General features: G+C 42.5%; 2 long non-coding RNA genes across 3 annotated transcripts; one reads left to right on the forward strand and one right to left on the reverse strand.

Annotated features, from left to right (window-relative positions):
* Window positions 1–7277: 7277 nt before the first annotated feature.
* Window positions 7278–8474, forward strand: LOC138973316 (uncharacterized). The gene is made up of 2 exons (XR_011457959.1): window positions 7278–7547; window positions 7846–8474. It is a non-coding gene; the product is annotated as an uncharacterized lncRNA (long non-coding RNA).
* A 14438-nt stretch (window positions 8475–22912) lies between these two features.
* Window positions 22913–25393, reverse strand: LOC138973329 (uncharacterized). 2 transcript variants are annotated; one of them, XR_011457965.1, is made up of 3 exons: window positions 25243–25393; window positions 23657–23772; window positions 22913–23078 (listed from the first exon to the last, which is right to left on the reverse strand). It is a non-coding gene; the product is annotated as an uncharacterized lncRNA (long non-coding RNA). The 2 variants fall into 2 exon arrangements; XR_011457968.1 differs by lacking the exon at window positions 25243–25393 and adding an exon at window positions 24397–24629.
* Window positions 25394–27489: the final 2096 nt, after the last annotated feature.

The raw sequence follows: 27489 nt of genomic DNA on the forward strand, positions 1-27489 counted from the left end.
GGAGAACAGCGGCATAAGTTTTCAAAATGGGATCAAATGTTAATACAAAATACTTTGAAAATCATCATTGTATTGCAAGGAAGAGGATGACAATGGCAAAATTACATCGCACAATGATTATAATTATGGTATTCAAAGTACCTAAGAATGCCAAGAACCCAAAACACGTTTTTGGACCAAAAATCCCGGTGTAGGATCCGGTCCGGTCCCCCCTCTGAACTTAGTCCCCCGGGGGACCAATTCGTGGCAAAAACTGCTCTATAAAGGTCCCCCCTTAGACATCCAGCCTCGTTTTTCTTAGGCATTCAAGCCATTTTTCAATCTATATCTTCGTCCGGTATTATGTAGTGCACAGACAGCAATCTCTTTGTTTGACTATATTTTGCAGAAAATAAAATAGATCTGATTCATAATGCCGTTCAAAAGAAAAATCACATGAAATAAAATGAATAATAAATAAATACTGATAAGAAGAAATGAAAGCAGTCTCTGATTCTTTCCTTTCTTTTCTCTGAAATTGCTGGTAACATTACTAACATTGTAACAAGAAAAACGAGGCTGGATGTCTAAGGGGGGACCATTATAGAGCAGTTTTTGCCACGAATTGGTCCTCCGGGGGACTACTTCAGAGGGGGGACCGGACCGGATCCTACACCGGGTCATCTCTGGGGAGTGAACCCATAGCAAGGGCAAGCTATAAAGACAAGATTGAACAACGAAATAACGAAACAAATTTGCTGTGAACTTCAAAAATGATAGTTTTTAACAAACAAACAAACAAAACCTACAGGCAAAAGAAAACACAACACACACGCACAAAAGGTTTAATATAACAAAAATAGTGAGTTTTACAGTGAACTTCTAAAATGATAGTTCTGAAACAACAAACACACAAACAAACCTACAAGCAAAAAACAAACACTTTTAATCCGCACACCAACCAAGGCAAAACGTTCGGAACGATAACATTTCGAAACAAGATCCTATCTCACTAACATCATGTCAAATTTGCAGGGGAACGTTCCATATCACTGATAATAGGATCTTTGTTTGTCAGATTTTGCAAAACCAAACGCATTAAGATCCTTTTAGTTTAGTTTCTTTCACATTTATCCACAAATTACAACAGCGAAGACAAAGAATTTCTTCAAAGGCTCTATTACCTGATTCACATTCGCAAGACACAGTCCGCACTGTCAAGTCTTTAGGCGATGAATGACCGCTGGCGAAAAGGACGTGTTTAAAAAAACCTGAGGTGAGTACTTTACTCAAGGCGCATAGCAGGTAACAAAATCGTGTATGAGCTATGCGACTATAGGCCAGTATTTGCCCGGGTGAGTGAGCATATGTCAGTCTGAGAAGTCTTACATGTGTTTGACTTTAGTTTCCACTATCAGCGCTGTGCTAAGTTTGACATTAGACATAGCGACCGAGTAAAAATGGTCAAATGCAAGGGGGGGGGGGGGGGGTTGTTGGTGAGGGCTAGGGTATGATGCTGTCAAGGTGGCTCAACGGGTAAAGAGAGAAATGGGGAAGGGGAAGGGTTACTCGCAGCGACTGTAAACACCTGAAACAGAGAGAGAGAGAGAGGGGGAGACAGAGACTCAGAGACAAAGACAGAGACTCAGAGACAAAGACAGAGAGAGACACAGAGACAGAAACAGAGTGACAGAGACTCAGCAACAAAGACAAATACAGACATCGACAGAGAGAGAGAGGCAGAGAGAGAGAGTGAGAGAGACAGACAGACAGACAGACAGAGAGAGAGAGTGAGAGAGACAGACAGACAGACAGACAGAGACAGAGAGAGACACAGAGTGACAGAGAAGGAGAGCAAAAGAGAGACAGCGAGAGACAAAGAGACAAATACTGACATACAGACAGACAGACAGACGAAACGGTTAGTGTGAGAGAGACAGAGACAGAGACAGAGAGAGACAGAAGAACCGGTGAGAGTGTTGAAAATACAGAGACAGACAGACAGAGACTGACAGAAAGACGGACAGACAGATAGACAGACAGACAGACAGAGACGGACAGAGACTGAGAGAAAGACGGACGAACAGACAGAAAGAAAGACAGACAGAGACTGTCAGAAAGACGGACGGACAGACAGACAGAGACGGACATATACAGACAGACAGAGACAGGCATACAGTGAGAGCGAATGGTTTGGCGCCTCGATGAATCGAACAAGGGACGTTTTACTGCAGGTATGTGCAATATTGATGTGATAGTTGTGTGCATGTTTGGCTCACGAAGTGTAGCCTATGCGATCGTAACTTTGTCTGTCTGTGCGTTTGTGCGTGTGTGTGTGCGTGTGTGTGTGTGTTTGTGCGTGTGTATGTCTGTGGTAGAAACTTTAACATTTCCGAGTCTATGTGTGAGTGGTTATCCAAGACTATGGATAAAGCTCGCATAAGATTACGTCACGGTCAAAAGTGTTTGACGTCAATTAATGCATCATGACGGCATGCCTCCCTGTAGTCTTTCTCTCTCGCGTGGTGTGTGTGGTCTCGGTCATTGTTATTTTGAGCGGGCCGAGACTATTTGGCAGTCGTGTCCCTGTAAGTAGCCGTAGGCAACATGCAGACAGACAGATCTAGATCTAGTGTCTCTCTTTCTTGCACAGTGTCACCTAAGCTTACTGTGTGTGTGGGTGTGTATGTGTGACGGAATGATTGAGTTTGTGTTACTGTTTGTCTATTTCTTACGTGAGCCTTGAAGGCTTCGCCTCTTGTTTTATTTTGTATTAGCGTGTGTGTGTGTGTGTGTGTGTGTGTGTGTGAGTGTGTGCGGGCGTGCGTGCGTGCGTGTGTGTGTGTGTGTGTGTGTGTGTGTGTGTGTGTTTGAGTTTCGGTGTGTGTGTGTTTCGGTGTGTGTGTGTGTGTGTGTGTGTGTGTGTGTGTGTGTGTGTGTGTGTGTGTGTGTGTAGCTTGTTTGTGTGCTGGTGCTGGTATGGCACAGTGTCTGTTTGTCTGTCTGACTGTCTGTCTGTCTGTATGTCTGTCTGTCTGTCTGTCTGTCTGTCTGTCTGTCTGTCTGTCTGTCTGTTCTTTCTGATGCGTTAGAAATCCAAAATCACGAAATGATGCCAGTCTCAGAAAAATATGTAATCGAAGAACAAAGGCCGCCCCACCCCATAATATCGAATAGTCCTACTTTACCACGTTATTCCTGACATCTTCTTCCTCTCTTTCTTTTTCTTTTTCTACTGCTTTTTCTTTCCTCGTCCTACTTTTTACATTTAGTCAAGTTTTGACTAAATGTTTTAACACAGAGGGGGGAGTCGAGACGAGGGTCGTGGTGTATGTGTGTGTGTGTGTGTGTGTGTGTGTGTGTGTGTGTGTGTGTGTGTGTGTGTATCTGTGTGTCTGTCTGTCTGTCTGTGTGTGTGTGTGTAGAGCGATTCAGACTAAACTACTGGGCCTATCTTTATGAAATTTGACATGAGAGTTTCTGGGTATGATATCCCCGGACGTTTTTTCATTTTTTCGATAAATACCTTTGATGACGTCATATCCGGCTTTTTGTAAAAGTTGAGGCGGCACTGTCACACCCTCATTTTTCAATTAAATTGATTGAAATTTTGGCAAAGCAATCTTTGACGAAGGCCGGGGTTTGGTATTGCATTTCAGCTTGGTGGCTTAAAAACTAATGAGTGAGTTTGGTCATTAAAAATCGGAAACTTGTAATTAAAATTATTTTTTATTAAACGATCCAAAAACAATTTCATCTTATTTTGCGTCATTTGCTGATTCCAAAAACATATACATATGTTATATTTGGATTAAAAACAAGCTCTGAAAATTAAAAATATAAAAATTATTATCAAAATTAAATTTCCGAAGTCGTTTTAAAAACTATTTCATCTTATTCCTTGTCGGTTCCTGATTCCAAAAACATTAGATATTATATGTTTGGATTAAAAACACGCTCAGAAAGTTAAAACGAAGAGAGGTACAGTAAAGCGTGCTATGAAGCACAGCGCAATCGCTACCGCGCCAAACAGGCTCGTCACTTTCACTGCCTTTTGCACCAGCGGCGGACTACGTTCAGTTTCATTCTGTGAGTTCCACAGCTTGACTAAATGTAGTAATTTGCCTAAAGCGACTTGTTATTCATTTTTGTCCTCCTCCTCCTTCCCATTTCCTTCTCTCACTTCCTTTTTCTTTATCCTCTTCTTCTCTTTGTTTGGTTCTCCGTCGTCGTCGTCGTCGTCATCTCCTCCTCCTCTACCTTTTTCTTCTCTCTCAGTTTCTCCTTATTCTGTTTTTCTCCCACACTCCAAACTGAGCATCAAAGTCAACACTGAGAAGCAGACAAACAGAACAAACTGAGATGTCTGTTCCGGTTTGTGACGCATGTAAGAGCTATTTTGATTGGCTAGGAGCAGAGCAGAGGCAACGCGCCCGACAGGCAGTGACAAGAACCGGAAGGCAGTGACAACGGCAGTGGTAGACGACTGGTCAACTTCAAAATACTGGTCTCTGATTGGCCTCTGCCGTTGCCACTGCGTTTGCCACTGCATTTGTCGCTGTGCTACATTCGGCTTACACCCCTAATAACGAGAGGCGGGTGGGTAGTGACGCTAGCCAGAGCATCTGGAGTTTCGCTCAGTGCCAGACCAGCCATGATACAGGACCCAAGCCGATGCCACCTGACGGCTGCCTGCCATACCCGAGCTCCCTGGAATTAGTGGCAGGTAATATTTTGAGGAGGACGGTGCCTTGCCCTCCCCAATCCTTGGAATTCCTTACCATCCACTGATCTACCTGTGTTGCTGCCTGAGCGTTTGAGAGGAGAATGGGAGAGGATAGAGGTGAAGGGGGGGGGGCAGTGGTAGGGGCAGGGAGGCATTTCAGTGAAGTGAAAAAAGTAAAAGTTCACCGAGAAGAGAGACGCTTTGACGCTTTTATGTTTTATTGTCATTAGCTTATTAAAGCCTTATAGACAAGGTATCGAGACGAGAGAGAGAGAGAGAGACAGATAGACAAAGACAGAGAAACGGAGACAGAGACAGAGACAGGTAGACAGACCGACAGCAGACAGAATTAAGAAAGCATGAAGAAAGATCTACGAATTCCCGAAATATAAACTGATAAGGCAAATTTGTAATTGATGTCGGATGAGAAGACTAGATACGGAAGGAGAAAGGAAGGGACAGAAGTCGAACTGTTTTTGTGTTTGTGTGTTGGGGGGGGAGGCAGAGGAGGGGGTTAGCTCACAGAAAGAGAGACAGACAGACGGACACCAGACAGAGAGAGAGAGAGAGAGAGAGAGAGAGAGAGAGAGAGAGAGAGAGAGAGAGAGAGAGAGAGAGAGAGAGAGAGAGAGTGAAAGAGAAAGAGAAAGAGAAAGAGAGAGTGAGAGAGAGTTTTTAACAACACAGGAACCCTTTGCTGTCTCTGTATGAATATCAATTCCGACATGCAATCCAATGGTAAATCTGTATGCGTTATCGGATACCTCAGCAGTAGGATCCATGTTTTGTTTGTTTGTTTGTTTGTTTGTTTGTTTGTTTTGTTTGTTTTTTCTTTCTATCTTTCTTTCATTCGTTTTTCTATCTTTTTCAAAATTCTGCGACCTACAGAAATACATGTCATCCAATGTGTCAATATATTTAAAGATATAGTCTCCGCCAGTAAAAGGCCTTCAGATCGCCCTAAAAGCTTTACCATAAGATTCTGCGTGACGAATAATGTTACCACACAGAAGGACAAACTTAACTTTGCAGAATTAAAAGTTTGGGAAGTTGAATCAATTGTCGTAATATCAAAGGAAAATGCACTCTTGTGATGTGTTCCGTGGGTGATGTCCCTTGATTCGAGACAACATGGCGACTATCAGGGAACGTTTTGACGAATTGGAGACTGACCAGGTAAGTGTCGGATTTGTAGACCACAGGAAATGTTGTTTATAATCAAATAGGTCTTTCAATACAACAGTCAGTATTAGTGTAAAAGTTGATCCCAGCAGGACTGCAAAGAAATCTGTAAGGCGAGTCATTTCGAACCATTTGGTTGGTATGATGAGATGGATACCAGTAACTGAGTAAGTTCGTCAAACGGTAGATTCGTCACCGGTCCCCGGTAACTTCGCCACAGTAGTCCGAGCGCGGCTGTTATGTAATGGTAATACAGCCTTGCACCTCCCCCCCCCCCTTTCTCTCTCTCTCTCCCCCCTCTCTCTCTCCCCCTCCCCCTCTCTCCCGCTCTCTCTCTTCTTTCACAGAGCATATGTGATGTTGTGCGTATTTATTTTGTATCTCTTTTTTCTTTGAGTAGGTGAAGTACACAATATAAAATGGCATTTTCATTCTCTCTCTCTCTCTCTCTCTCTCTCTCTCAAAAATGTGAATCTTGAATCTCTCCCACAAATCAAACATCTGAAAGCATAAGCTCTAAGCATAAACCAGGCATGGGAATTGAAAATTGTAAAAAAGGCGGAAAATTTATAACTGAAGACGCGAAGCGTGAAGTCGACGGCGCGAAGCGCCTAGCCTTACTAGGGGGGTCCGGGGGCATGCCCCCCCGAAAAAAAAATTCTCCAAAGAACCCAGATGGTGCAACCTGGTGTCATCTGAGCTCCAAGTTTGCCATTAAATTCTGTTTTTAGAATCAGAGTTTTTAGTACAAAAATGTACCAATGTTTGCCTTTTTGAAGAAAAAAAATATATACATGTATTATATGGTTTAAATTTGTAAAAAAATTGATCTGTTGAGACAAACAGGAAAATGTAACTTGTAACACAATCTGTGCAATCTGGTTTACTTTCAAACATAAAAGTTCAATAACTGAGGCGGGCGGTAGCAGTGCGTGAACAAAGTACGGAAAGTTTTCGCGGGCTTTTGCGCAAAGGCCAAAGTAACCGGTGCTTTTTTTGTGTGCCTCCCCCCTTTATTTTTTCGGCGGACACTTTTGCTTTTTCGGCGGAGCAAAAAACAAATTCGGCGGAAATCCGCCGTTTGGCGGACAATTCCCATGCCTGATAAACACCCGCCCACCCTGCCGGTAACTTCGTCACCCGTGACGAATCTACCGTGTGACGAACTTACTGGTAGCCGATGAGATCACTTGTTTTCAGCTACTAGAGGCAGTAGAACGAGGACGTCAGCCGGCTTTGCATATGGTTTATCCCACACAAACTTAATACTGACTTTTCCCCTCCCCTCCAAAGTGCTGCTGATCGAACTTTGGACCATTGTAACGCTTGAAATTCGTGGAGAAACATCCAATCTGAAGTTAATTTTGGCTGACGTCTTTCCGATACGGCGATTGTCACAGATTAGGAATTCCGATACAGAGCGAATGCAAGCACCTGTACCTAGACTAACTTACTGTGACGTCTTTATTATGACGACATGCTTTCGACGCCATTGTTTTGACGTAAAGCAGACAGAAGCTGCGTCACAACAACAAGATCGTTTTTACCTTGGAAAGCAGCGAGGTTGTGTCGTCTGTCTGCTGTGTTTTATGTATCGTGACTGTATTTTTACGAACCAGTATGCACATGCCATCTTGTTCGGACCTTCATACGTAGTTGTGTGAGTATCAAGATATAATTCGCAGCCTGATCGACAGGGAAACGCTAATGGGTCTGAGAGAACGAATGGAAGACGGTTGGCATGCATGCGAACGTGCGTGAAAGAATTTTGACTGTCTATTATTCATAAAGAAATGTTCGGAAATAAGCTGCTTGTCAAATCATAAATTAAAAATGTTTAATTGATTAATATTGGACGAACATTGTGAACGAACAGACGGCACTGGACATACGTAACCTGACCGTAGAATTACTCTGTTGAACAGAGGATTAGCAAATCTGTATATGGTTTTTTTCAGACGTTTCGGGGAAGTTTCGAGGAAGCTTCGTAGCAGTTTCGGAGAAGTTTCGTAGCAGTTTCGGAGAAGTTTCATAGCAGCGTCGTAGCAGTTTCAGGAAAGTTCGGGAAAGCTTCGGGAACAGTTCCAGGGAAGTTACGGAAAAGTTTTTCGTGGTAACGCCATGGACTTCATTGTGAATCGTCCACGCTCTGAGTCTGCTATGGAATCATTCCATACCTGTATTTCTCCAGTGTTCTAGTTCTACCTGGAACGACTTCACGTCCCTAGTTTTCGTGTTATAAACTATCACTGGGTAACCTGAAAACCGACTACACGACCGAAGTGAATCGAGGACTTGCAGCAAGTAAACAGCACACTGAATCATTCCATCATTGTAGTTCTCCGGTGTTCTACCTAGAATGATTTCACGTTCCTAGTTCCGTGTTAACTATCACTGGGTAACCTGAGGACCGACTACACGACGGAAGTGATTCCAGGACATTGCTGAACGATCCTAACCTTAAATAGACTGTGTTGTCCAAACGGAACTTTAAAGCTAAGTATCACTATTTTGTGTGTGTATATCTAGTCCAGAGTAATGTCTGTCTGTTCGTATTATTTGTAATTAAAGTTATTGTAAAATTAAAGGTAAAGTGGTGTCCATTTTTTTTTGTTGAAAAAAATAATGTGTTAAGAGAGTGCATGGTGAGATGTAAATATCCCATGTGACCCTGACACGCGATAAATGGGGGCTCGTCCGGGATTTATAAAGGTCACTAGATCAAGGCCACGTAACTGTCAAGGTCACATAAACTTTCATTAGTTGTAAGACCCCCAGGTTACTTTAACCTTGACCTAACTTTCATTTTTAAATATCGCAACACCACTTTACGTTTGATTCTATTACGTCCAATAGGATGACTGACGAGTGCGTGAGTGAGGAGTTCTGAGAGACCAAAGTGGGCGGTTGGCGGGGTAACTCAGAACATCTTTGTTGGGTGGATATTAGACCAATTAGTGTTTGCCTGATTTGGTCCAGTTCCTAAATTATTTAGAGTCACGAGAAGTCGTGATTTGTAACTGACCACCCTAACTCACGATCATGTCATCATCATCATATATACGTAATTGCTGTAACTTGTGTCGTATCACTGTAATCACGTTCTCAAACCCCGCAGTTTTCCAAGGTAATCTATCTAGCGGATAGCCGCATATGTTCTATAACTACGGATGTTCTGTCAGACTTTTCAAGAGTTAATTTATAATTAGTAGGCACTCCAGGTTGAAATACATTTTTCTTCTAACAGTAGCGTAGATGTACGTTCAGCCTAGTAATTATAAGTTCGTGTAGCAGTACACGAAGGTAAGAGTCTTGAACATAAGTCCATGCAGTAACACATGACATACCGTTCACGTAGAGCATAACATTCTAGTGTAGAAGTACACAAAGTCGCTAATTAATTCTAGTGCATGAACCTACAAGTTGTCGCTAGATATTAGTGTAAAAGTATGCAAAGTAACTACGGAAGAAAGTTACTACAGGCATCGTATACATGAGTGCAGGAGTAGCACAGTGACTGAATGATGGTTACGTCATACCGTTGGGAGAGGCCGTAATCATACATTGTCAAACAAGAAGAGTATTCCTCGTCTGAGTGATCAGACAAAATATACCGGTAGTAACGTCGCGCGGACCGATCAGCGTTGATACGCGCGCGAAAGTTTATCGGACGTCTTAGCGCATAAGACGAGTTACTAACCGGAGCGCGAGTTGCGCGGGAGTTCGGTAATTGCGTATTTAGTAGATTGATAAAATTCGCAACTATGCCGAAGTCAAAGAAGAAGACGTCAGGTGATAGCAGTCGAAGCAACCATAACGTCGAGGATGACGAGGGTTTCGAATCACCATTGCTTATTTTCAAGCAAGACGGACTTCTGATGGGTTTATCAGGTAAGGACTTGATAGACTACATCGAAGGCAGGAGGAAAGAAGCCGCAGAAGAGAAGAAGAGGAGAGAAGAACAAGACTTCATCCTCAGGAAGATGCAGTTGAGCGCTGACCTAGGTATGCAGGACTACAACGAAAATGCTCACCATTCAGCGTCGAATGGAAGCACCGACAGTAGTCGGGACAAACCAAAAATGAAATTGCCATTTTTGGACGACAAAGACGACGTCGAAGCCTATTTTCGCCAGTTCGAAAGAGCTGCGAAAATTTCCGGCTGGTCGGAAGATGAGTGGGCAGCTAGGCTTGGTTGTCTACTAAAAGGGAAAGCGCGAGAAGCATACACTCAACTTCCGGACGAGGAAGCAGAAGAGTATGACTACGTCAAAACTGCGATTTTGCGTAGGTTCCAGCTGACAGCAGAAGCCTACCGCAGGAAGTTCCGAGGAGCAAAGAAGGAACCGAGCGAGAAAAGCAAGGAATACCTCACTCGGTTAGACCTGTTCGTCACACGATGGGTGGAACTATCGAAACGGGAAGGTAGGACCACGGATATGCGAGAACTTGTTCTACTCGAAAAGTTCTTGGAGGGGTTACCAGCGGATCAAGCGCGATTTGTCCGCGAGAGGGACCCAGTCAACACAGCTGATGCTGTGAAGAGCGCCAGTTTGTTTGAAGAAGCCAGAGAGAGTGAAGGACGCAGGAGTCAGGGAGGCCCCAGTTTCAATCGAGGACCTAGAGAGGACCACCCACAAGTACAAAGTAACCATTCCGATCGTAACCATGCCAACAGAAGCAAAGATAAGCAACACTTTCCACCGAGGAGACCCACACCACCACCACATGGAGGAGCGACCCGCGGTTGTTTCTTGTGCGGTGGATCTCATCTCGCGAGGAACTGTACAAAGAATAACAGAGCAAGTCAAGAAGCTACAAGTGTTATCTTATCTGTAGCAGTCGAAGGGAAACCTAGCCCTCTTTGCCAGAGTTGCCGGCATTTGGATTTCAATCCTCAGTGTCAGGTTAAGGTAAACGGACAAGAGGCGAAGGCGATACGCGACACAGGAGCGTCGACCATCATTGTCGACCGGCGTTTGGTACCGTCAGACAGTTACACGGGGGAAGTCAGAACCGTCACTCTAGCTCAAGAAACTGCGACTAGCAGTATGCCTATGGCCAGAGTACACATGGAGACACCATTCTTTCAAGGCGACACAGAGGTGATCGCGATGGTAAATCCTGTACACTCAGTACTCATAGGTAACACACGGAAAAACGGTGAGGGAAAAGAAGAGAAAGTACCGCTATTTCCGGTGGTCGAGACCTGTGCGCCGGTACAGACCCGAGAACAGGAAGCCGCCGAGAATAAGGCACCTACGCAGCCTGAACCTCGAGTGAAGATCATCGATGTCAAACCGGAAGAATTGAAGCGCGAACAACAAACTGACCCGTCGTTAGCCAAAGCTAGAGAAATAGCAGACAAGAAAGGCAACAAGGACACTCTATACACATGGAGCAAGGGCATCTTGTATCGTACATACAAGAGTGACCAAAAGAGTTTCAAACAGGTAGTAGTACCTCAGCGATTCAGGAACGAAGTCCTGAAGTTAGGGCATGATAGTCCTATGGCCGGCCATTTAGGAGGGAAGAAAACTCGAGACAGGATTTGGCGAGATTTCTATTGGCCGGGAATTTGCGGCGACGTTCGCCGCTACTGCGCGTCGTGCGACGCATGTCAGCGAAGTACTCCGAAAGGGGCGACACGGAAAGTGCCGTTGCAAGCGATGCCTCTCGCTAGCACTCCTTTCGAGAAAGTAGGGGTAGACATCGTCGGACCCATCTTACCTGCATCCGAGAAGGGTAACAGGTACATTCTTACCTTAGTGGATTACGCCACTAGGTATGCTGAGGCAACCGCTCTGAAAAACATCAGAGCGGAGACAGTAGCAGAAGCTCTCGTAGAGATGTTCACACGGTACGGAGTACCGAAAGAGATCGTCACCGATCAAGGAACACAGTTCACGGGAGAAATCATGCAACAGCTAACAAGACTGTTAGCTATGAAAAGCTTGCGCACTAGTCCGTATCACCCTCAAACCAACGGTCTCTGTGAGAAATTCAATTCGACATTGAAGAATACTTTGAAGAGAATGTGCCAGGAACAACCCAAGCTCTGGGATCGGTTCATTCCTGCACTACTTTTCGCCTACAGAGAAGTGCCGCAAGAGAGTCTCCAGTTCTCACCATTCGAGCTTTTGTATGGGCGAGAAGTCAGAGGACCCATGCAGATCCTTCGACAGATCTGGACAGACGACGACGTGGAAGAGGAAGTGAGATCCACGGCTGAGTACATCGTGGATCTATCCAACAGAATCGAGCAAACTTGCTCAATAGCCAGAGAAAACCTCAGTAAGGCTTCCAAAAGATACGCGCGCGTGTACAACAAGAAAACGCGCCTGAGAACCTTCCATCAAGGAGACAAAGTATTGTTGTTGTTGCCAGAGAAACACAACAAGCTCCAGTTGACGTGGAAAGGTCCGTTCGTCATCAACGAGAAAACCAGTGACTGCAATTACAAGGTAAATGTTGGGAAGAAAGTGAAAATATATCACGCCAACCTACTCAAAGCGTACCTGGAGAGAGAAGAAGTGAAAGACGAAGTTGCTGTCGTCATGGAGAACACAGGACCAGATATGGAACCGTACATCACGGACCATATACCTCTACTCCCTCTCCAAGCTACAGAGTCATACAAAGATGTCAAGGTCAATCCCGACCTCGACTCTACCAAAGTCTTTCAACTGACTGAGCTGGCTAAGCGTCATCAGAAATGTCTGACTGATTTACCAGGGATGACGCAATTACAAGAATGTGAGTTGAAACTCACTACACAAAAAACCTGTGTACGTCAAACCGTATCCTTTGCCACACTCTCAAGTGGAGACTGTGAAGGAAGAAGTACGGAAGATGTTAAAGATGGGAGTGATCGAACCGAGCGTTTCACCCTACAACGCTCCAGTGGTCCTGACAAAGAAGAAGGACGATTCGATCCGTTTCTGCATCGATTTCCGTCGTCTAAACCAGGTGACCGAATTCGACTCAGAGAAGCTACCTGACATCGACTACCTTTTCAGCAAGCTGAGTAAGGCAAGGTACTTTTCTAAGGTCGACCTTTCAAAAGGGTATTGGCAATTGCGCATGCGTGAGCAAGATAAGCCAAAGACTACGTTCAACACTCCACTCGGATCATTCCAGTGGGTCACCATGCCTTTTGGGCTGAAGAACGCGGGAGCTACCTTTACCCGCATGATGAGGAAGTTAGTCGCCGAGATTGACCGGGACGACGTCGACAACTTCATGGACGATATTTTGATCGCCACAGAAGATTGGGAACAGCACCTACAAGCGATAGAGGCCGTTTTCACCAAACTGGAGAAGGCTGGTTTGACAGCCAAACCGTCCAAGTGTTTCCTAGGGTTTGAACAACTGGAATACTTGGGACACCGAGTGGGGCATGGTTCAATCCAGCCAGAAGAAGACAAGGTGACGAAGTTAGCCAACGCAGAACCTCCCAAGACGAAGAAGGAACTTCGTGCATTCCTGGGACTCGCTGGTTACTACCGCAAATTCGTACCGAATTTTGCGGGGATCGGCACACCTTTGACAGATGCCACAAAGAAAGGGCATCCAGATAAGCTCGTCTGGACACAAGAGATGCAGTCAGCTTTTCAATCACTCAAGGACGTACTGACTAGCAAACCAGTGATGTTGTTGCCTGACAACGACAAACCGTTCGTATTACGAACAGACGCATCAGACTATGCCATAGGTGCCGTCTTGATGCAAGACAACGGGAAAGGTCTACAACCTGTAGCATACGCCAGCAGGAAGCTGAACAAAGCTGAGCGGAATTGTGCTACCATCGAAAAAGAATGCCTAGCAGCAGTGTGGGCAGTGAAGAAGTACGAACCGTATTTGTACGCAGTACACTTCACTTTGGAAACTGACCATCAACCTCTCCAGTACCTACGGAAGTCCAAGACAGAAAATGGAAGATTGATGCGTTGGGCGATCCAACTACAGCAGTATTCATTCACAGTGAAGGTGATCAAAGGAGTAGACAATGTAGGCGCAGACTACATGAGTCGTTCAATCTGTGTAAATATGGATTAAAACAAAGTTTCATCCTCAAAAGGGGGGGCCTATGTCACAGATTAGGAACTCCGATACAGAGCGAATGCAAGCACCTGTACCTAGACTAACTTACTGTGACGTCTTTATTATGACGACATGCTTTCGACGCCATTGTTTTGACGTAAAGCAGACAGAAGCTGCGTCACAACAACAAGATCGTTTTTACCTTGGAAAGCAGCGAGGTTGTGTCGTCTGTCTGCTGTGTTTTATGTATCGTGACTGTATTTTTACGAACCAGTATGCACATGCCATCTTGTTCGGACCTTCATACGTAGTTGTGTGAGTATCAAGATATAATTCGCAGCCTGATCGACAGGGAAACGCTAATGGGTCTGAGAGAACGAATGGAAGACGGTTGGCATGCATGCGAACGTGCGTGAAAGAATTTTGACTGTCTATTATTCATAAAGAAATGTTCGGAAATAAGCTGCTTGTCAAATCATAAATTAAAAATGTTTAATTGATTAATATTGGACGAACATTGTGAACGAACAGACGGCACTGGACATACGTAACCTGACCGTAGAATTACTCTGTTGAACAGAGGATTAGCAAATCTGTATATGGTTTTTTTCAGACGTTTCGGGGAAGTTTCGAGGAAGCTTCGTAGCAGTTTCGGAGAAGTTTCGTAGCAGTTTCGGAGAAGTTTCATAGCAGCGTCGTAGCAGTTTCAGGAAAGTTCGGGAAAGCTTCGGGAACAGTTCTAGGGAAGTTACGGAAAAGTTTTTCGTGGTAACGCCATGGACTTCATTGTGAATCGTCCACGCTCTGAGTCTGCTATGGAATCATTCCATACCTGTATTTCTCCAGTGTTCTAGTTCTACCTGGAACGACTTCACGTCCCTAGTTTTCGTGTTATAAACTATCACTGGGTAACCTGAAAACCGACTACACGACCGAAGTGAATCGAGGACTTGCAGCAAGTAAACAGCACACTGAATCATTCCATCATTGTAGTTCTCCTGTGTTCTACCTAGAATGATTTCACGTTCCTAGTTTCCGTGTTAACTATCACCGGGTGACCTGAGGACCGACTACACGACGGAAGTGATTCCAGGACATTGCTGAACGATCCTAACCTTAAATAGACTGTGTTGTCCAAACGGAACTTTAAAGCTAAGTATCACTATTTTGTGTGTGTATATCTAGTCCAGAGTAATGTCTGTCTGTTCGTATTATTTGTAATTAAAGTTATTGTAAAATTAAAGGTAAAGTGGTGTCCATTTTTTTTTGTTGAAAAAAATAATGTGTTAAGAGAGTGCATGGTGAGATGTAAATATCCCATGTGACCCTGACACGCGATAGCGATAGCTCAATCAGTGAATGTGTGTAGATCATGGATTGGAAAATCAAGGACTTGCCTTCTGAAATAATTATAAGACTCTGCATTTGCACTGTTACTCTTTTGATAATATATATATAGATGCATTTTTTTTAGCTACAATTCATACCACTGGAATAAACACAACAGTAAACTAAAAGTAAAAGTGTGCTTTGCTTGCAAGAGTGAGTAGAACAGAAAATACTAATTATCACACCCATTTTAAAAGCAAAAATTCTACTCGCACTAGTAAAGCTTATGAGAGCTGAATTTTATTTGTTCAATGGGCAGTCGATAGAGAATGAATCATGCTCTTCAAAGTCAAGTGAGCTTTTCTTGATGATAATAGGTTTGATACAGATACTGTAAATTGAGTAAGGATGAAGTATGAGAACTGTAAACTCTTCTCGTTCTGTCTAGGCTATGGAAGTTTCGCTTCCAGCAGAACATGCTGTCCTTACTAGTGCTAGAGGGCGGCAGGAGAGGAAGAGGTGCGGACAGAAAGTGATCTGCTGAGGAACCAATTTGAAGGTAAATCAGGATTAGTTTTAGTCCTTTTCCTAGTACTTTCCATGCACGGGTTCACACACACACACACGCATGTATACACAGAATCATGAATGACAATAGCACTTGCACAAATAGTTATATAAGAAATAATAGGGTGAACTTTGATGACAATAACAGAAGATATTATTTTCTTGGGTGAAGAGTATAATGGGGATTTCACAGTTATAATTATGGCAAGGATAGAAGTGTGCTGTGCATCTGTCTGTCAAAAGGGCCCACCAACATTTTGTTTCCTCTGAAGAGCAATATACCACAGTTGTGTGATATAATTTTACGTGCAAGAATGCCTTTTGTAAAAAAAATTCCTGATAACATAGTGAGACACACAGAAATGCAATAGACAACACCCTTGTGACATCATTGTTTATTTTGCTGTCATTAAAATGATCCATTCATTGTTATTATACATTCATCAGAATACTTTCCTATAATTTACATGGAATGTATCCTGTGAGGAAATACACAAGTACAGGTTGTAACAAAACTCTCTCCTCTGAATTGTTTAAGGTTTCAAGGGAAAATGTGCTAGATGTAATATGAGAACATTAGATGAGGTAAAATTTACAAACAATAAAAAAAAAGCAAGTGTGAAAAATCACACGTTGTCAATATAAAACAAGTCGCGTAAGGCGAAAATACAATATTTAGTCAAGTAGCTGTCGAACTCACAGAATGAAACTGAACGCAATGCAACGCAGCAAGACCGTATACTCGTAGCATCGTCACTCCACCGCCCGTGGCAAAAGCAGTGCCCGTGGAATTGACAAGAAGAGAGGTACAGAAAGAGCGGGGTATTCGTTGCGCTGAGAAGGATAGCACGCTTTTCTGTACCTCTCTTCGTTTTAACTTTCTGAGCGTGTTTTTAATCCAAACATATTATATCTATATGTTTTTGGAATCAGGAACCAACAAGGAATAAGATAAAAGTGTTTTTAAATTGATTTCGAAAAAAAAAATTTGATAATAATTTTTATATATTTAATTTTCAGAGCTTGTTTTTAATCCAAATATAACATATTTATATGTTTTTGGAATCAGCAAATGATGGAGAATAAGATAAACGTAAATTTGGATCGTTTTATAAATTTTTATTTTTTTTTACAATTTTCAGATTTTTAATGACCAAAGTCATTAATTAATTTTTAAGCCACCAAGCTGAAATGCAATACCGAAGTCCGGGCTTTGTCGAAGATTACTTGACCAAAATTTCAACCAATTTGGTTGAAAAATGAGGGCGTGACAGTGCCGCCTCAACTTTCACGAAAAGCCGGATATGACGTCATCAAAGACATTTATCAAAAAAATGAAAAAAACGTTCGGGGATTTCATACCCAGGAACTCTCATGTCAAATTTCATAAAGATCGGTCCAGTAGTTTAGTCTGAATCGCTCTACACACACACAGACACACGCACATACACCACGACCCTCGTTTCGATTCCCCCTCGATGTTAAAATATTTAGTCAAAACTTGACTAAATATAAAAATGAATGTGCTTTACAAAACTGTACTTTCTTTTCTTTTGAAATAGTCACTTTAAAATTTAAAAAACACACCATTGTTCATAAGAAATACTTTGCAAGTTTTGCTCATCGTTCAGGTTAGTGGTGTGTTATGACTCGTTTATGCCTGGTTCAAGCAGGCATAGTTGTAAAAATGGGTATTGACTGATTAAAAAGTGAAATAACAATCTTTCCACTTCCAGAAACTTACCCAGGAACCAGGCCAGGAGAAACTCCAAGCCCTAGCCTCTAAATGGTGAAGCTGAATGCTGGCCTTATGACAGTAAGTACCTATTCCTTGTGTGAGATTTGCTCTAAATCCTCTGCAAGTGCAAGCAGACAGTTGCCACTATTAACATATTTTTTTAAAAAACTCTGAAATAATTCTGTCTGAGAATAGGGTTAAAATAACAGTTTATAAACATAAATCAGAGAAAGTAACCTTACAAATAAGGGGGCATAAAAAAGAGGGTTTCTGTACAGTACATGGGTACACTGGGCACGAGCTATGAAAAGGAAAGGTGTACCAGAATTCAAATGTCTTGGAGAAATGTGTACAAATGAGGCAAAACTCGCCTCTGACAAAATGGATATGATGCAAAACAACATGTTTAAATAATCAAGTATTAGAAGATTATTTCAAGGAGAGGGTGACATATAGTATATATATGTGTCTCAAGAGACAATCATGTGCAATTCATTCCAAGAAGCTAAAGATATGTTACAGGTGCCTCTACACAAATATTCACAATGTCCCAGGACAGTCTTGTTTTACTAACCAGTGTCATCACTCATGTACATTTCTTCTTCTGTGTTCGATATAATCTATATTAAATTGCTTTCTGTTTTATATACCTGCCTCAACTCTGTTCTATCATACTGGAAAGCCTGTACCGTCACAGGTGTATATCCCCCCCCCTCCCCACACACACACACCAAGACATGCTCTATTACATAACTTACAATTTCTTCTTTCTCATTATTTTCTCCAATTTTCTTAAATTTGGTGCATATTTTTTTTTAACTATTTTAATGTTTAAATCTGAATCAAGTTTTGTCACTGAAAGATGATTTTCTGTTTACACTCCAGGATTTCGATGCACTGGTGGTTGGTGCTGGATGAGAGTTTCCTTTCACTTGCTTGGGCCAGAGAAGCGACGCCCTCGTCCTGGAAGAAGCAGAAGAGGGAGACATCAATAAAACACAACACTATGCTGCTTACACTTACAGACAATTTATTTTGTGCAAATATGGTTATTTGGGAGAACGAGTCCAAATAGCCAGATACAGTTAATGTGTGTAGGCCATAAGGAAAAAAATGTACCGATCCAGCTGGCCAGTACACAGGCTATATATATATGCTGGTCGCCTGTGCTAAGTACAGAGTTGTGTCAAAAGTCATGCATGTTGAAAAGGTGAATTTAGAGCGTAGGTTTAGATCACCCCAAAGAAAAATCACATAAACCAGTCTGGGTGGCCGGGTGGTAACGCACTTGCGCTCGGAAGCGAGAGGTTGCGAGTTCGACCCTGGGTCAGGGCGTTAGCAATTTTCTCCCCCCTTTCCTAACCTAGGCAGGGATGTCGTTAGGCGTCAGGCATAGACCGATTGAAAGGCTCAAATGTCCGATTCACATAGCAGCATGGCGGTCTGATGTCCTATCGTTTTGAACTGAGCGCTGTCATTCTCCGATAAGAACACCATTCCTTTGGACAGCGTGATATTCGATATTTTCCATTCAAGATACACATTGTCCAAAATTGACCGAGCACTCTCGCCTACAGGTGCACTGAAGTCGTGTAGTGCTGATCTTGCGTTTTTGGGAATTCCAAACCGTTTGCGATATGAGCCGTTTGGGTACAACCGTCTGCAGCACACTAAAGTTTAGGAGTACGGGAGACAACTCCAACTGACTATAAGTCTTGCGTCTGCTTTTGGTTTCAGTTTAAGAAATTTTGACGAAGCGCATTGAATTATGCCACCGAATTAAAACTAATAGGCCTGCCAAAGATCAACAAAAGCTGAAGACCTTTGGCTTTTCAACGGCATCCTGTGCTACGTTTCGGTCAAAAACAGGTGAAAACGCGACGAGCGTCACAAGAATGACAGTGCCAATGACAGTGTCGCATTGGAAACTGACACAGCCACGGAAAGAGACGTTTTGTATTTTGGGACTGCTGCCGGAAGGAGACCGTAATATATGGTTTCATCACTGTCAACTGGTTACAGAAAAAATCGTCTGCTCCAGTGAGCGGCGAAAACAAACGGTTGATTATCACGTGACACTTTTGTCATATTTTAGAGTTGTTTGCACAGTAAATACAGCCGCGAAAAATAGCTCACTTGAAACTGTCTTACATATCAATTCCTTTGTAATTTATAAATTACCCCCAAAAAACATGAAAAATCATTATCGACGATCTCGAATCTGCTTATTGTTCACAGAACCCACTGTATATTTACCACTGGGTTACATTTTCATTCCTATTTGCTGATGTGTAAAACTTTTTTTTGTACTGTGCACACTATTTACTCGAGTCAGTAGTTGCGGGTAAAATCTGATCCCTGTTTTCAATTTTGTGGAATCATTTTGCGACATATCGATAAAGTCACGAGACAAAGAACATCAACAAAGACCATATGGGCAATCATATACATTTTTGCGGGGTGTAACGGAGATCGACTTTGTCTTTATAAGAATAGGAATCACATCATCTTAAACTCTACACATGGTGACAACTGCAACGCGTGTGTCACACAGCATGACAAATAAACAAGAAGGGCAAAGCCCATACGACTCACATGCTTGACCTTCTGCTTTACACATTTTTCCTACCAAAATACATGTGACCTTGACCCAAGGTCAAGGTCATCCAAGGTCATGCAACACAAAGCTGTTAATTCAAGACATAGGAAGTACAATGGTGCTTATTGGCTCTTTCTACCATGAGATATGGTCACTTTTAGTGGTTCACTACCTTATTTTGGTCACTTTTCATAAGGGTCAAAGTGACCTTGACCTTGATCATATGTGACCAAATGTGTCTCATGATGAAAGCATAACATGTGCCCCACATAATTTTTAAGTTTGAAACAGTTATCTTCCATAGTTCAGGGTCAAGGTCACTTCAAAATATGTATACAATCCAACTTTGAAGAGCTCCTGTGACCTTGACCTTGAAGCAAGGTAAACCAAACTGGTATCAAAAGATGGGGCTTACTTTGCCCTATATATCATATATAGGTGAGGTATTGAATCTCAAAAACTTCAGAGAAAATGGGAAAAATGTGAAAAATAGCTGTTTTTTAGGCAACATTTATGGCCCCTGCGACCTTGACCTTGAAGCAAGGTCAAGATGCTATGTATGTTTTTTGGGCCCTTGTCATCATACACCATCTTGCCAAATTTGGTACTGATAGACTGAATAGTGTCCAAGAAATATCCAACGTTAAAGTTTTCCGGACGGACGGACGGACGTCCGGACGGACGGACGGACGACTCGGGTGAGTACATAGACTCACTTTTGCTTCGCATGTGAGTCAATAAAAAAGAGCCCCTGCAATGAATATTCCATGCTTAGTCCTATTTATCAGTTTTGGTGGCGCTGATTCGGCAAATGAAATGTTTTAATTATGTTGTGCTGGCTTGCAGCCCAAGAGAGATATTAAACAAAAGCAAATGTATTTCTTCAGGCCTAACCATCATAATGCCATATATGCATGGTGATCTGTAAACTTTTGTTCTCTGTGCACAATGCATGTGTAAACATTTTGTTGTTCGCAGAACGCAGAACCAATTTCACATTTTAACCCTGAGGCTGGTTGTCGCGACATATGTCGCGCTACTTTAGGTATACTGTCACCTGGTTGTCACGACACATGTCGCGCTACTGGCTGAGTCTGTTTGGTCGGTTCCGATTACCTCCCATGTATGCGAAAACCTATAATATTATGACCGTTTTTTGTTATTTTTCTCTCTGTTAATTCACCAGTGGCTATGTAACATGTGTTACAGAATTGCACCAGTGTAAGAGTTAACATTTTATTTTTCACTCACATGTTTGCTGAAGTGTACAAATTTTGTTCCATTTAGTGCTGTTTTTTTCCCGTCTCAAGACATATATGGTGATGTGTTCAACTATTGTTCTCTGGGCACATTTTTTTTGCACATTTATGTCCCTCACTTATGTCAATGTAGCCGCTAATTTGTTTAAGTCCAGTCAATCGTACAAACGTTTCATTGTGGGTGACTCGAGCTGTCGGGTACTGCGACGAGATATTTTTCCCAATTATATGATTGGTGTTATATATTCTTTTACACATTTTAACTAGCATTCATCATCTTGGTTGAACTTGAAGCGTGACAAAATGATTTTGTCACATTGATTGAATTTTCAGACTGTCCACATTGACTGAAATCTAAGAAAAGGGCACAATTTAACGCTGTTTTATTCTTTCCCAATTATATGATTTGTTATTGTTCACAGAACCCACTGTATATTTACCACTGGGTTACTTTTTCATTCCTATTTGCTAATGTGTCAAACTTTTTTTTGTACTGTGCACACTATTTGCTCATTTAATGCTGTGTTTATGTGTTTGTTTCACTCCCATGTGTCATATTTTCTGAGATTTCGGTCAATGTAGCCACTTTTTTTGTTTGGCCGCATTTAGCCTTTCCTTCGTAACTGTCTGTCTTCACCAAGCTGTAGATTCTTGCATTACTAATGGCGAGCAGCTATGCAAGAAAACAAAGAAAGTGTATTCAAGCGCCGAGCGGGTAAAAAGAAAATATCACTACATTGACCGAAATTTCAGAAAGCGTCACATGTTTGCTGCTGTGTAAATGGTTTGCAGTTCATTGCACATTGAACGCTCCTTTTCTTAGGTTTGATGTTTTATCACATTTTGTTGTTCTGTGTGTGCTAGCGCTTTTTTGGGGTAACTTTGTCGCAATTACTTCTAAATTTAATATGTTACTGTTGTCACTGCACAAGTCATGGCCAATCCACCACTGTGCCCTTTTTTATCTCTCCCAATAAATGTATGGCATTTTGTTCTGTAGGCGCTTGCCATTGCACATTGAACACGTTTTTGTTGTTGCTTATTCATAATTAACTCTGTAATTAATGAAGAAGAAAAAATCCCGTGCGGAGCACGGGTATTACTAGTAAATTATAATACATTACATAAAGCTCTAAATATGTAAAAATATCGGTTTCCTTGCCAGACAAGGAAACTCAAGGCATCCTGTCAGGGAGAGAATGAGCTGAACTCATTTTGACCTGAGTTCAGGATGATGGTAGAGCGCATAGCAAATTTGAACAAACAGTCCCTGCTTTTGAATTTTTGAAGAAGCACAGGAAAAATGCTTTTTCTTTGTATTTATAGACTTTCTTCATCTTGAGTTTTTATTCAATCTATCCCGCAACTCACATTTTTTTTAACAGTTTCCACAATTTGACTGAACTGATGTTTATTTTAACTTTAATTTGAACTATCATTTATTCGAGTCTAAAAAGTCTGAAAGAGTTACAATGTGTCCTTTTTGCTGATCAAAAACTGTTATTATATGTACCTGAAATTTCAGTAGTTGGGGATGTTTCTCAGGAAGTATTTGCTCATCTTGTAGAGCCTTCAAAGCAGGTCTCCATGACTGCATACCCTAGGTCCCTGGTCATACGACAGCAGCCAAGAGTGCTCATTGACAACATGGTGCAGCTGTGGAAGTAATACAACAATGGCTCTTGGTTATTGAGATCTCTCAAACAGTGAAATTTAGAATCCAGACACTAGTTTCATGTTTTTCCCCCTTGAACTGTTCAGAGAGAATGTGTGGCTGTGGTCTTGAGATTTACATCAAATAAAATTGAACAATGCTCTTGTCAATTGAGTATATTTGTGTGCATTTGTTGTTTCATTTATTAATAATAATAATTGTCTTGTCCTCTAACTGTAACCATTTGTTTCTCCGCAAAAACGCAATAATAAAGAAAGAGACAAGTTATTTTCAAACCAATGGCAGCTTATGCAATCCCGGCTGATTTGCTTATACAAATAAATATTATAATATACACATGATCTTGATAGAAAACTAAACAAATTAAAAATATGACCACTCACCTGCACTCATTCTACGGCATGTATTTCTTTGAAACTAATTACATAGTCTAAATAACAAATGAAAACACAGGCACACACACACACTCTGACACACACACACAATAAAACATTCACTCTTCCATTTCATTTGGTTCAGACTAGACAGCAATGTGCAAATTATAGATTTATTGACTTACACCGACTCCTCTACAGATGAAATTAAGAAACATCTGACTCCTGCATCACTGGTTGTCGTCCGCCAGTTGCCTTGATAGATGTAGAAGATTGCTGTTCTTGTGTCTTCGCATAGTAACTGGTAAATGAAAAAAAGGTATGTGTGAGTTTTTGAAAATATGCATCTGTGCACATACACATTACATAACATACCATACGCTATGTAAAGATGTAATTTTCTCCACATGATTTACACAAAGAAACCATGAAGAGCGTATGACTACATTTTAGGCCCCCTGCTATTTTATTTAATAATAGTTGGGAGGTACAGAACTCCTTCAGTCAAAGCATGGAGCGCCTCCTACCAACTTCTCAAAAGATTGTAACACCTTCCTGGCTGAATAATTTGACAAATGTATACAAGTATTGAAGTAGGGAGTAATATATTCCTTTTTATATACAGCTTACCTCACTGGAAGAATATTGAAAAATAAGTACAGGAATGTGATCTATGAAATCTGAGAAAATCAGTTCATGAACAGGAGGGAGTCTTTAAATGGGAGTAAATTAACGAGGTTATGAAAACAAATTCTGAGTAAACAATGTCTTAAAATGGAAGGTCAAAGGAGTCTGAAAAGTGAAAGTGGGGGGTCTTATAAAAGTGGGTTCCACTGTATAAACACAAATGAATGATAAATATACAAAGGAACAATCACACCAACACACACCCATCCCCCTAAAAATAAAGCTTATTGTTGCGTACATTCTCCTGTTACTTCTCGAAGTTCTCCTCTTGTTATTTTTTGTTCTAATTTTCTAAAAGAGAACATGATGAATGTATTGAAAATCTGTCTGCATCCTCATGACTGTTCCCGTTTCACTTATGCCTCTTGGCTGCACACCGTCACAGAATCAGCTGTTCCGAGCACAAATCCTGCTCGGCAATGTTTACAAATGATGTCCACGTCATAGTTTATAAATAGCAACAGAAACAATGGTGGCGCTAGACAGTCTCAGACACCCGTGTACACAAAGCACAGCCATGTGCAAGTGACCACCCCCCCCCCCCCCCCCCCCCCTCCTAACAGTATAGCGCGGACCCTAGCGTGTCACTAGCAAAGCGGGCCTTACTCTCTGTATAGTGCGTTCACTGAGAATTCATCACTTTGTGTTCCGAAAACATAACAACTAGAATCAGCCGCCACAGCCAAAAAAAATACGTATGCATGCGCTCGCTTGATCAAGCATTCATTACATCGATACAGTACTTTGGTGCTTCGACAAGCAAGATGGAGGATGATGAGTTTGATTTGAAACTTTCGTTTGAGTTGTTTCTTGACAACAAATCGTACGTGGAATCTGAACGATTTACTGAGGAAGATCTTCGCAATGAACTGTGTCAGTGTGTATCGCGGTGAAGAAAATGACAGTTCTGAGTTCGTCAAGTGACGGAATTTACGAAAGTCAAGTTCACATGGATACAAACAGTGGCTGGTCCATTTTCGTGAAATGGCAGGACCAGCAAGCATTACTGATTAAAAATGTAATGAGACTTCGGCCAGGAAAAAGTATAGATCTACACAACAAGAACTTGGATTGTCGTACTTACAAATCTAGCAGGATTTCTGCGAGCGCTTCATCGGCGCATTTTACAGCCTCCTGTATCCATCGTTCCCATTGATATCCTATGAATATGGTTCGCTTGTTGCGTTCTGCTGTAGTTTGTCGTCTGCGTCACTTCCGTTCAGGTTCTGTAATTGGTTTCCTTTTCATTCTGGACTCAATTTCGTTGAGAAATGAACTAGCTCTTTGCGATACGTCCGGTTCGTCCACCATTTTTTGCCAGTTGTCATGACAGCAGCCGTCTCGGCGAGCACAGGCGACGAAAACCAGTCTTGACGGCTAATTTTAATCTTCAAATGGTGGAGAGCTCGGTCGCGACCAAATGCCAATTTACTCATTTTGATTTAATTATTTAGCATACTTCTGGTGCTTTATTGAGCAAACCGAGCCAGGTGCGTCTTAATTAAGGTACACTAGATTCCTCAAACTCTTCAAATCGGCCCAATTCGTCAAAAAACTCTCCAAGATGGCGGCGTGGAGACTCTATCTTTAAAAGCGCATCGCCTTGATTGCTACTGGCTTGATAGAGAGCTTATCTTACACTCAGAAAAAAACTAGTCCTCTTTCCGCAAGAAAAAATTGTGGCAACGTTTATTTTCTTGCCTCATGCTCATGAGGGTTTTTTCAGAATGCAACAGCTTTTGACGAGAAAACCGAGTGATAATGAGAAGTTACCGGTTCCTAAGTAAAAAGAAACCGAGAACTGTCGTTTTTCATTGCCGATGGACCGAAACCCGTTTCCGGAACTGGTTAGAAAAAAACGTTGATTGTGGGGAGCCTTTGCTCTTGTGTTACCTTTACCTGGTTTGGTTTCCGTTCTGCTCTGTCTGCCTGTCTGTCTGTCTGTCTGTCTGTCTCTCTCTGTCTCTCTCTCTCTCTCTCTGACTCTCCAATCTCTCTCTCTTTCTCTCTCTCTTTCTCTCTCCCTCCCCCCCCCCCCCCCTTCTCTCTCTCTCCCCCTCTCTCTCTCTCTCTCTCCCCCCCTCTCTCTCTCTCTCTCTTTCTCTCCCTCCTCTCTCTCTCTCTCTCTCTCTCTCTCTCTCTCTCTCTCTCTCTCTCTCTCTCTCTCTCTCTCTCTCTCTCTCTCTCTCTCTCTCTCTCTCTCTCCCGAGTCTCTCTCTCTCTTTCTCCCCTCCTCTCTCTCTCCAATCTCTCTCTCTCTTTCTCTCTTTCTCTCTCCCTCCCTCCCTTCTCTCTCCCCCCCTTCTCCCTCTCTCTCTCTCTCTCTCTCTCCAATCTATCTCTCTCTCTCTCTCTTTCTCTCTCCCTCCCTCCCTTCTCTCTCTCTCCTCCCCCCCCTCTCTCTGTGTCTCTCTGTGTCTCTCTGTATCTCTCTCGCTCTCTCTCTCTCTGTTTCTCCCCCTCCTCTCTCTCTCTCTCTCTCTCTCTCTCTCTCTCTCTCTCTCTCTCTCTCTCTCTCTCTCTCTCTCACCATCCAACCGCAGGGGGTTAGTGAAATAATAATAGGTCCCTCTTTTGTGGGTGTCGTATGATGATTCGGCATATGTCAGAGTTGCCTCTCTTTGAACTCGTTTGTCGCTCGTCGCCGGGATCGGGTGTCAGACTTTCCCAGGAATCTCTGGCGCGGTCTGGAAGCCAGTCTTCGTAACGTCTTCGTGAAACCTTTCTTTCACTCCCCCAGCAACCGCTGCCGAGTTCTTTTTTGGCTCACAGGCGCTTGAAGTTTATTGCTTACTCTTATTCATATTTGACTTTGACTGATAAGCAGGCAGATGCATCAAAACGGTCGAAGAACATGTACAGTCAACATTCATCGCAACCAAAAAAATAAACACACACACACACACACACACACACACACACACACACACACGCACACGCACACAAACGCACGTACGCACGCATGCATGCACACACACACACACGCACGTACGCACGCACGCACGCACGCACGCACACACACACACACACACACACACACGCACGTACGCACGCACGCACACAAACACAAACACGCACGTACGCACGCACGCACACACATAAACACACACACACACACAAACACACACACACACATATGCGCACACACCGTCATATGCACACACACGCACACCTACAAACGCTCACAAACACACACACACACACACACACACTCACACCCACACACACACACACACACACACACACACACACACACACACACACACACACACACACACACACAAACAGAGTTATTCTTCGTCGAATGAGTCGTTTGATTTCACCTTCGTTA

The sequence above is a fragment of the Littorina saxatilis genome, linkage group LG1, assembly GCF_037325665.1.
Source record: "Littorina saxatilis isolate snail1 linkage group LG1, US_GU_Lsax_2.0, whole genome shotgun sequence".
NCBI classification, from domain to species: domain Eukaryota; kingdom Metazoa; phylum Mollusca; class Gastropoda; order Littorinimorpha; family Littorinidae; genus Littorina; species Littorina saxatilis.